Genomic DNA, 12,549 nt, shown 5'->3' with positions numbered 1-12,549 from the left:
ACCCCAAAAATACACTATATATCTATATCCCACCCCATATATATATATATACACACACACACACAGATACACACACACACAGATACACACACATGCATATACACATTCACATATACACACTCATATGCACATTCACACATACATATACATACGTGTATATATATATACCCAAGCACACACATATATACATATATACATGCACACACAAATATACACATGCACACATACATACACACATATATAAACATAAATATGCATATAAACAAGCACACACATATACACAATATACACATACACATAAATATCAATATACACATACACATAAATATATATACACACACAATATACACATACATAAATATATATACACACACATATAAACACATCTACAGACACACATATGCGCACACATATATACCCACACACACACACACTCATATACACATGCACACATACGTACACATACGTATATATATATATACCCAAGCACACACAAATATACACACACATACATCTACACACACATATATACATATACACATGCACACACAAATATACACATGCACACATACATACACACATATATAAACACAAATATGCATATAAACAAGCACACACATACACAATATACATATACACATATAAACACAAATATATACACACATATAAACACATCTACACACACATATATGCGCACACATATATACCCAAACGCACATACTCATATAAACATGCACACATACATACACATATGTATATTTATACCCAAGCACACACAAATATACACATACATACTTCTACATGCGCACATATATACATATACACATACACACACAAATATATACATGCACACATACATACACACATATATAAACACAGATATGCATATAAACAAGGACACAGATATACACAATATACATATACACATATAAACACACAAATATATACACACATATAAACACATCTATACACATACATGTGCGCACACATATATACCCATAAACAACACATATATACACAGATACACAAATATATGCACACATATATATACACACACAAAACACATATATACATACTGGGCCACAGCAAAGCGTGGCAAGGGACAGCTAGTCTATATATACAACTCTTGAACATTATGATTTGGTATGGACTATCTCCTCGGATGTTTTAGGAGTACACTTTACCTCTAACTTCCAAGTAGGTTCTATACAACAGTTGAAGGAATTAGAAAATTGTAGAGTTGTATATATACATACTTTGTTTCTTTGCTGTGTGTATGGCCATGTTCCAGAAGCATTCTCTCCTGACGTTTCGCCCACATCTATGGCAGGCATCCTCAGAGGTTGTGAGGTCTGTTGGAAACTAGGAAAATTGGTTTTATACATCTGTGGAATGTCCAGGGCAGGAGAAAGAACTTTTTCCTGACGTTTCAACAAAGGAATCCCCCAGGCAGTAAGAAGCCAGACCTTGAAACTGCTAGGCCATTAAAATGCTAATCAAAGTGGCCAATTGCAACATTCATGCCTACCTCAAAAAAACAATTCTTCCTCTATAGACACACATCTATGTATATAAATAAAAATGTAATGTTCGTTTGTGGGTTTAGCATAACTCAAAAACCACTGGACGAATTGACAGCAAATTTGGACACAAGACACCTATCAGTCCAACGAATGTCCAGGGAGGGAGAATGTTGCAATTGGCCACCTTGGTTAGCATTGAATGGTCTTGCAGCTTCCTGCCTGGCAGAATCCTTTGTTGGGAGGTGTTCTAAAAGTCTGATTGAGGCAAATGTGAATGTTGCAGTTGCCCAGCTTGATTAGCATACTATCAATAGCAGCCAGGCTTTGAAGCTGCAATGCTAACCATTCAATGCTAACCAAGGTGGCCAATAGCAACATTCACACCTGCTTCCAACAGGCAAGAATTCTGTCTCCCGGGCTGGACATTCCACAGATATATAAACCCCACTTGCTAGTTTCCAACAGGACCTCATAACCTCTGAGGATGCCTGCCATAGATGTGAGTGAAACGTCAGGAGAAAATGCTTCTGGAACATAGTCCGGAAAACTCACAGAAATCCAATGATTTCGGCCATGAAAGCCTTCGACAACACATTTCTGAGCTTACTTTTCCAAGTTAGGGGGGAGGGAGTGTTGGCAAGAATGCTTTTACGGCAAGAGAGAAGTGGGGGTGTTCACACGTGACCCTGGAAGGGGTTGCATATATGATTTCATGACACTCAAGAGGGAAGGGGAGGAGGGAGAAGGAAGGAGTGGGAAGAGAGGAAGCGATGGCAAAAATGCTTTTATGGCAAAAGGGAGAGAAAGAAAAAAGGGGGGAGTCCACACGTGACCCACGCCTTCCCTGGAAGGGGCTGCCTATGGTTTCTAGGCTTGCTTTTCCTTCAAAAGGGGGGGGGGGGGAGGAAGACGAGCAGAAGGGAAGGGGGAAGAGTTGGAGCGACAGCAAAAATGCTTGCCATAAAAGGGAGCTAGAGAGAGAGAGAGAGAGAGAAGAAAGGGGGGGGGGCAAGACGCCACTCTTAGAAGGGTCTGCCTATCATCTCTGAGTTTACATTTATTTCGAAAGGTGGGGGGAGAAAGAGAGACGCCCAGGAGGGGATACTCTTCTCCCCCAGATGGAATTGGCTCGATTCCATGACAAGAAAAATGCATTCACCTGGATAGAACTAGCATTTTTGTTGGTATGCATGATGTGAGTGTGTTTACATCTTTTTCTATGCCTTTTAATGTCTGTTTCTTGTGTTTTTAACTATGTTGTATCCTGCCTTGAGGAGTGATAGATAAGAAATAAAAATATTATATAAATATATAAACCCTTTTTCCTAGTTCCAACAGACCTCACTACCTCTGAGGATGCTTGCCATACATGTGGGTGAAACGTCAGGAGAGAATGCTTCTGGAACATGATCATACAGCCAAGAAAACTCACAGCAACCCAGTGATTCCGGCCATGAAAGCCTTCACAACACAGTGCATTATATTCTCACCCGATGAAGACAAGCAGAAGTTTCTTCCATACCTTCCCAATTGCCCCACACATCTGGGTCTGAATCCCCTTCTAAGGCCCCTTCTACACTGCCATATAAAATCCAGATTATCTGCTTTGATAATCTGGACCATATAGTAGTGTAGAAATGACCGTCTTGGCTGAAATGACCCAAAACATCCCACACAAGATTTCAAGACCCAGCCTAAGGTTTTCTGAGTCTTAAGTGACATTTGAATGGATTTGGTGCTCCTCCTTTCCCCCCCAAGGACTTCCTTCCAAAAATGTGGAGTTTGTGACACTAAATTGTGTTCAAAACACATTTGAAAAAGGAGATCAGGTCCCAAAGAGGCCAATAGGAAAGAGAGGAAAGAGGAAAAGTGTGTAGGTGAAAAGGAAACTTTCTATTAAAATAAATATACTTGTGCAAAGCGAAACTGTTTGCAGAAGAGTTGAGAATATCGGTGGAGATTGGGGGATATTGATCCTGGGCTGCTAAAGCCACCTGCCTTTCTTGTGGAAACTGGGATGGTTGGACAGGAGGGAATGCAAGAAGCCAGCTTCAAATAACAGCAGTCTTCAGAAATAAACATGTTGACAAGTTGAGAAGTTTGATGCCTGGTTCTCCTTACTCCACAAATAAGGAGAACCAGACATCGCCACGGACTATATGCCATGCAAGGGAGCTGAAGAGAGGGCTAAATGCAGACATACTGTGAACAGAAAATGGGAGGAATAAATCAAGTGATGGGAGAGAAGTTTATACCTCGTTTATACCTTTTTTTTAAAAAAATGTTTGAAATGTGTTTTTTAAAGAGATCCTCAATAAGACAATGTTTTAACCTATTGTCGAAAGTTTTCATGGCCGGAATAACTGGATTGTTGTGAGTTTTCCGGGCTGTGTGGCCATATGTTTTTATTGATTTTATCATGTTTTATACTATTTAATCTGTTTTACTATATTCTTATGCTTTGATGTTTACTGTAAACTGCCCTGAGTCGCCTGCGGGCTGAAAGGGGAGGTATATAAATGTAGCAAATAAATAAATAAATAAATGTTCCAGAAGCATTCTCTCCTGACGTTTCGCCTGCATCTATGGCAGGCATTCTCAGAAGTTGTGAGGTCTGTAGGCAAGTTGGGTTTAAATATCTGTGGAATGTCCAGGGTGAGAGAAAGAACTGTCTCCAGAGGTTTCAACAAAGGAATCCCCTGGGCAGTAAGAAGTCAGACCTTGAAACTGCTAGGCCATTAAATGCTAATCAAGGTGGCCAATTGCAACATTCACACCTACCTCCAACAGACAAGAGTTCTTTCTCCCGCCCTGGACATTTCACACACACACACATCTATCTATATCTATATAAATAGAAATGTAATGTTCGTTTGTGGGATTAACTCAGAAACAACTGGAGGAATTGACACCAAATTTGGACACAATACACCTATCAGGCCAAAGAGTGACCATTACTCAAAAAACACTGAAAAACACAGCAAAAGATACTTAAAAAGCCAAAAAAAACCCCCCCAAACATTACAATGCATGCACAAAACCACACACACACACACACATGCAAACACATGTATATACACATATACACAAATATACACACACACACATATAAACACACACACAAAACACATATACACAGACTGGGCCACAGCAACACGTGGCAGGGTGTGACAGCTAGTCTATATAAATAAAAGTGTAATGTTCGTTTGTGGGATTAACATAACTCAAAAACCACTGGATGAATTGACACCAAATTTGGACACAATATACCTATCAGGCCAAAGAGTAATAATCACTCATAAAAACACTGAAAAACACAGCAAAAAAGACTTAGAAAGCCAAAATAAAAATAAAAATACATTACAACGCATGCACAAAACCACATATAACACATATACATAAATATATACTCACACAAAACACCTATACACAGACTGAGCCACAGCAACTCGTGGCAGGGGACGGCTAGTATATATATATATGCCTCATTTTCCTAGTTTCCAACAGACTTGACAACCTCTGAGAATGCCTGCCATAGATGGAGGCGAAACGTCAGGAGAGAATGCTTCTGGAACGTGGCCAGACAGGCCGAAAAGCTTACAACAACCCTGTTTTTTAATCTCTGAGAAGAAATATTTGGAATTATGATGACTGACTTTCCGAACATAATAAATTCAGGATAGGGCTCATATATTCAAACATCTGCGCAGCTAAATAAGAGTCAGTTTCTCCTAACTCTTCCATGTCAAAGAAAAGGCTTCTTAGTAAAATTTTATTCACTTTCTATAAATAAAACAGTCTTTTGCAACTCTATTTTCTTCTTCTTGCAATTGTTTCAATGAGGAGCTGTTCTTTATTAACTCCTATTCACTGGTTTGCAAGTGAAAGCTGCCGAGAGGCAGAAAAGCCCGGAAAACATCTGCTTACAAAGAGACGGCCATTGTTTCTTTTTCCTCCTAAAGGAATGTATTAAAAGATGCTTAAAATATACTTTATTTATTTCTTTGTGTCTTTCTCCAACACACACCACAAGAAAGCAAAACACAAACTTGCCTGACTTCCAAGAAACATGGGATATAAAAATGTAAACAAAAGCAGGGCTCGTTCCCCTTGCAATCCCAAAGGCTAGGGAAGTGTCTTGAAAATGACTTGAGATGTCTGTCTTGGCTCCAGATTTACTTCTGGAGACCGAAAGTAGATCTAGGATAAAGGCCTGAGTTCAAGTCTTGGGGCTCATTGGGGGACAGTTTAGGAAGGGCTTCCTCCACTCTTGCAAAATGGACATTCCTATCGTAGTTTGCTGCGACAATGATAGATAGCAAGATCCTCCTTTAGGGCAAGTTCGTACAATGCTCTAGACATCATGCGTATACATCGATTTAATAATCTATGCTGCAATCATAAAACTTCCTCACTCTACTTGAAATCCTACTTGAAACCAACAGGATTGAAATATAGCATGCTTTTCGGAAAAGGCATAAAGGGATGAGGCTGCATTAGGAAGACAGAGACAGACAAGCATATCAACTTCTAAGTTGCTGTTATTGCTGGTTAAGAAACAAGTCCAGTGGTTTGACGCAGATATAACAAGTATTTGCAAGTTTTTTTCCACGCAGAGTGGAGACCGTGGGTGGGAACAAGGTTTATCTCTTTCTATTTTAATGTTTGGTACAGGATGGAGAGAAGGGGCGTCCATTTGTGGTCTGTTCAGTTGCAGTGAATGTCCCTCTGCCTATTAAATGCTCTATATAGGAAGGAAGGAGGGAAGGAAGGAAGGAAGGAAGGAAGAAAGGAAGGAGAGAAGGAAGGAAGGAAGGAAGGAAGGAGAGAAGGAAGGAAGGAAGGAAGGAAGGAAGGAAGGAAGGAAGGAAGGAAGGAGAGAAGGAAGGAAGGAAGGAGAGAAGGAAGGAAGGAAGGAGAGAAGGAAGGAAGGAAGGAAGAAAGGAAGAAAGGAAGGAGAGAAGGAAGGAAGGAGAGAAGGAAGGAAGGAGAGAAGGAAGGAAGGAAGGAAGGAAGGAGAGAAGGAAGGAAGGAAGGAGAGAAGGAAGGAAGGAAGGAAGGAAGGAAGGAAGGAAGGGGCTCTATCTATCTATCTATCTATCTATCTATTTATTAGGAGCATTTGTACCCCCGTCCTTCTCACCTCCGAAGAGGGACTCAGGTACCGTTAAGTGTCCCAACAATAAAAACAAAGCATAATATACATTGAGCATACATTAAAACAATTATAAACACATTATTTATTTATTTATCGTGTCAGGAGTGAACCAAAACAGTTGTATTGCATTAAAAATAAACAAACAAACAAAACAGAAAGTCTGCAGACTCGGAGTGCCCCTGGTGCTGCAAGAAAGTCCTCCATTGTGCACAATAAATACATTGAAACAGATAGATAGATAGATAGATAGATAGATAGATAGATAGATAGATAGATAGACGTGCTAAATAGATAGATACATAGATAGACAGACAGACGTGCAGGCGGGCGGGCAGGTAGACAGACAGATAGATATATACATTAAATTAGATTAGATTAGATAGGCAGATATAGATAGGCAGATAAATAAATAAATAAATTAGATTAAATAGGCAGATATAGATAGGCAGATAGATAAATAAATAAATAGATTAGATTAGATAGGCGGATAGATAAATAAATAAATAAATAAATAGATTAGCAGATATAGATAGGCAGATAGATAAATAAATAAATAAATAGATTAGATAGGCAGATATATAAATAAATAAATGGATTAGATTAGATAGGCAGATATGGATAGGCAGATAGATAAACAAATAATTAGACTAGATAGGCAGATAGAGATAGGCAGATAAATAAATAAATAAATAAGATTAGATTAGATTAGATTAGATAGGCAGATATAGATAGGCAGATAGATAAATAGGCAGATAGATAGATAGATAGCACACAAGTGGCAAAATACGGAATCGCTTAAGTCAAGGACTGGAAAAGTATTACCTAAATTTCTGCTTACCGGGGAATTAATGCCACTAAACTAGGCAAATTGATAGATAGATAGACAGATAGGCAGATAGATAAACAACAACTATTACAATAAAACTTTATTTATTTTCTGCTCTATCTCCCCGAGGGGACTCAGAGCGGTTCAGAGCGGTTTCCAAGTAATACCATCGGATACATACAAAGTAAACAACATAAACATAAAATTTACAAAACAATATAAGCATAAAAATCACAATAGCATATCTATCTATCTATCTATCTATCTATCTATCTATCTATCTATCTATCTATATAAAATCCTGCCCTGTTCAGGCAATTTCAAAAACCTGAACAGGGCAGGGTTTCAAAAATTTAGGTGCAATGCTGGTGGAGACAAGTGCAATTTCTAGAGGGGCCGGGAAATTAGGCGCAATGCTATAGCACAGCTACAATAATAATAGATATAGTCTATGGCTGTTCATTTGGGGGGGGGGGGGGCTAATAGGAGGAAGTGACCTGGGTAATTGGTAGAAAAAGATATGGCCATATTCAACAATATCTGGGCCTGAGCTGTTCTCAAAGGCTTGTTTAAATCACCAGGTCTTCAAGCTCTTAGGAAAGGAGGGGAGGGATGGGGGCTGTCTTATTTATCTAGGAAGGGTGTTGGGGGGGGGGGGCACCACCTAGAAGGCCCTCTCTCCTCCTCATCAACCTGCTTGTGAGGGTGGTGGGAGTGAAAAAAGGGCCTCCTCAGAAGATCTTAAAATTCTTGAGGGTTCATAGAAGGAGATGTGCCCAACAGTTTAGGCAGATAGGCAGGCAGACAGGTAGGTATATAGGTAGGTAGGTAGATAAATAGACAGACAGAAAGAAAGAAAGAAAGAAAGAAAGAAAGAAAGAAAGGCAGATAGATGGATGGATGGATGGATGGATGGATGGATGGATGGATAGGCAGGCAGGCAGGCAGGCAGGCAGGCAGGCAGGCAGGTAGGAAGATAGATAGATAGATAGATAGATAGATAGATAGATAGAGATTGACGGATAGGCAGGTAGATAAAAAGGCAGAGAGAGAGAGAGAGAGAGAGACGGATAGGCAGGTAGGTAGGCAGGCAGATAGCTAGGCAGATAGATAGATAAATAGGCTGATCGGCAGGCAGACAGGTGGGTAGATAAACAGGCAGATAGATAGATAGATAGATAGATAGATAGATAGACAGATAGACAGACAGAAAGGAAGATAGCAGATAGATAAACGATAGATAGATGATAGATAGAAAGACAGATTGATAGCACAAGTGGCAAAAATAGGAATCACTTAAGTCAAGGACTGGAAAACTATTAGGCTAAAATCCTGCTAATCTGGGAATCAATCCCACTAAAACTAGGCAGATAGATAAGTAGAAAGATAAATAGATAGGTAAACAGATAGATAGGAGCCCCCCCCCCCCCCCCCCCCCCCCCGTGGCGCAGTGGGTTAAAGCACTGTGCCAGCAGGACTGAAAACCGACAGGAAGACCGACAGGTCGCAGGTTCGAATCCAGGGAGAGGCGGATGAGCTCTCTCTATTAGCTCCAGCTCCTCATGCGGGGACATGAGAGAAGCCTCCCACAAGGATGATAAAACATCAAAAATAATCCAGGCGTCCCCTGGGCAACGTCCTTGCAGACGTTGGCCAATTCTCTCACAACAGGAGCGGTTGCTCCTGACATGACAAAAAAAAAAGCAGATAGATAGACACGATAGGCAGGTAGGTAGGTAGCTAAGCAGATAGTCTGATAGATAGATGATAAATAGATAGATTGATAGCACACGTGGCAAAATACTAATCATGTAAGTCAAGGACTGAAAAACTACTAGTCTAAAATCCCTGCTTATCTGCGAGTCAATCCCACTAAACTAAACTGGATTTATTTAGAGTACACATATCACGGATTGGACCCTTACTACTTGAGGATGGCTCCGAAGGCTAGACTGTGAGTTCATCCACGTTGTAGAATGAATGCAGTTTGACACCACTTGAACCGCCATGGCTCAATGCTATGGTATCATGGGGGTTATAGTTTTACAAGCACACCAAACTAGAAAGCCTAGGACTCCATAGCACTGAGCCATGGAAGTTAAAGTAGTGTCATTCTGCATTCATTCTACGGTGCAGGTGTGCATCAGTCCTACATTATAGATGGAGCCCTAGCCATATTCAGTGTGGACTCGCTGAATTCAATGGGACCGAAGTTAGTGCTGACCCCCTGAAGTCCAATTGATTCCTGTGGGTATACTCTAAATCAGATAAATGGCGGATGGCCGGCTTGACAACATTTCCTGGGCAGCCAGCTGAAAACGAGAAGCAACTTTTCACTTCTTTCGCACAGAAGGAACATGAATGAAATCAGGCATTTCCCATTTGAAATAATAAATTTGGATTTAGTCTTTTTTTATGAAAATAGCTTGGGTAGAGGTTTGTTTGCTTAATGAAAGCGCACGGAAGGGTGATTTGTTTTCAAATTAGAAGAAGCTTCGAAAATGTCCACGAATCAAACCATTTGACTCAGGCATCATGTTTCAGATTCCCTCCTATGTGTCCCATGTAGTTGGCTGCGTTTTCTGTTTCGGAAGCTCTCTCTCCTAATCCGTTTTAGGAGATTCCATCTGAACATTAGGAAGAACTTCGTGACTATGAAAGCCATTCAGCAGTGGAACTCTCTGCCTCAGAGTGTGGTAGAGGCTCCTTCTTTGGAAGCTTTTAAACAGAGGCTGGATGGCCATCAGTCGGGGTGCTATAAATGCTATTTTCCTACTTCTTGGCAGGGGGTTGGACTGGATGGTCCATGAGGTCTCTTCCAACTCTATGATTCTATGATTCTACAAGATCTTAAGACTTCTCTGCCAAAGGGTGCAGGTGCCTCACCAAACTACAACGCCCAGGATCTCATAGCATTGAGCCATGGCAGTTTCAGTGTCAAACTGATCTAAAACTGGAGATTCTGGGGGAAACAGTTGAAGAGAAGTAACTTTCCCCATCTGTGCCATATATCCATGCACCTGGGAGCAAGAAAAAAAGCAAAAGGTTCTGAATTCCTGGATTATTTGAGTCCCTTTGGAGAGAGAGAGAGGACAGTTAGATATAAATAAATAAATAAATAAATAATATTTATTTCTAACTGCCCACTTATATAATATAATAATATATTATTAATATAATATAATATAATATATTTTATAAAAATAATAATATAATATAATATATAATTATAATTATATAATAATAATATAATATTACTACTACTTTCTATATTTTAGCCTATGAAAAAGAGGATTCTGCATCCTCATCTGGCTTGAAAACCTTCCTCTTCTGAGATGAAACGGCCTGAACACAATATTCTACATCTTGGCCTTTGATTTAGGGTACATTGCAGAATTCATGCAGTTTGACATCACGTTAAGGTGTTTGCCTGTTATGGAATCAAAGTAGTTGTAGTCTTGCAAGATCTGTAGTCGCTTTGTAAAGAGAACTAGTGCCCCGCCAAACTAAAAAACCCTGGATCCCAGAGTATGGAGCCAAGGCAGTTCAAGTGGCGTGAAACTGAGCTAATTCGACAGTGTGGATTCATGGAGCCGTTGCTAACTGAAATACCTTTTGATTTCAAAGTGTTTGCGATGAGCAGGTTTAAAACCGAGTCCAAATTATTGAATGATGCCAATTATTCCGCGGTACACATACATATTTCGCTATTACCTTTACAGTTATTTCGCTATTAAGTTCAAATGCCTAATGTTTTAATTCGTATTTATATGTAGGATTGTATAAATTTTGGTAGTATGGATGTATTGTTGTTATATTTGGGCATTCAATGTTTGCCTGTTATGTTTGGAATCTGCCCTGAGTCCCTTTGGGGAGATAGAGCGGAATATAAATATTATTATTATTATTATTATTATTATTATTATATCCTTATCCATAAATCAGAGGTAACTAACTAATCATCTAATTACAGGAAGGGAAATTTTGAAGATCCAAAATAATTAGGAATTGGTTTGAAAGTGAACTTTCTACCTGCATCAGTTATATCTCTAACTAGGAAGCATGCCCTGTCCCTCTATATTTTTGTATCTATGGACTTTTCGACAGAAAAGGAATAGTCACGATTTGGTTGATAGGATAGAATAGGAACACCTGAATCAGAACAAGTGGAGACTGCGAATATTTCTCTCATTTACTAACATGGCTCCTTCAGCTATCTTTTCACACTCAGGAGCAATTTAGGGGTTTAAAATATGCTTACCTTTCTTTGAAAATACTTGTATTTCTATTGTCAGTTTCAGAAGGTATCTGAGCTGAGGTTTTATAGGAAAGGTACCCCAAATCTGAAGGCTTTTAGATATCTTCATCTGGCTCGATCAGGTCCTTTGGGAGGATTTGAAGTAACTAGAGTAATGTAAGTCCAGGTTAGCCTCTCTTGCAAAACCGAGTTTAGAAAGTTCCTTTTATAGAATTAATACAATACCCTGCTATGGGTATCCATAGTGAGGCAGGATAACTGAGAAATCGTGAGTATGAAGCTGGATTTGTTTAAGAAACACAAAGAGAGACTTAAATGAACTTCCTTCTATCCTCGAAATCGGGAAAATAATAATAATTCAATTCAATCCGATTCCTAATAATGCTTGGAATTGTCCTCTAAATAAAATAATGAGAATAAGAAAAAGAATAATGGTTATTATTTATCATTATTTAGAAGACAATTCCAAGCATTATTAGGAATTGGTTATTATAATTATTATTATTGATATTATTAATATTAGACAAGAGTCCTTTGTCCCACCCTAGTCATTCCACAGATATATAAACCCTTTTTCCTAGTTCCAACAGACCTCACTACTTCTGAGGATGCTTGCCATAGATGCAGGTGAAACGTCAGGAGAGAATGCCTCTAGATCATGGCCATATAGCCCGAAAAAACCTACAACAACCCATTATTATTATTATTATTATTATTATTATTAATTAGAAGACAATTCCAAGCATAATTAGGAATTGGTTATTATTATTATTATCTAGAAGAC

This window comes from Anolis sagrei, chromosome 6, assembly GCF_037176765.1.
Source record: "Anolis sagrei isolate rAnoSag1 chromosome 6, rAnoSag1.mat, whole genome shotgun sequence".
In the NCBI taxonomy this organism is placed as follows: domain Eukaryota; kingdom Metazoa; phylum Chordata; class Lepidosauria; order Squamata; family Dactyloidae; genus Anolis; species Anolis sagrei.
The sequence above is the reverse complement of the archived record's forward strand: the minus strand, read 5'-3'. Positions refer to the sequence as shown.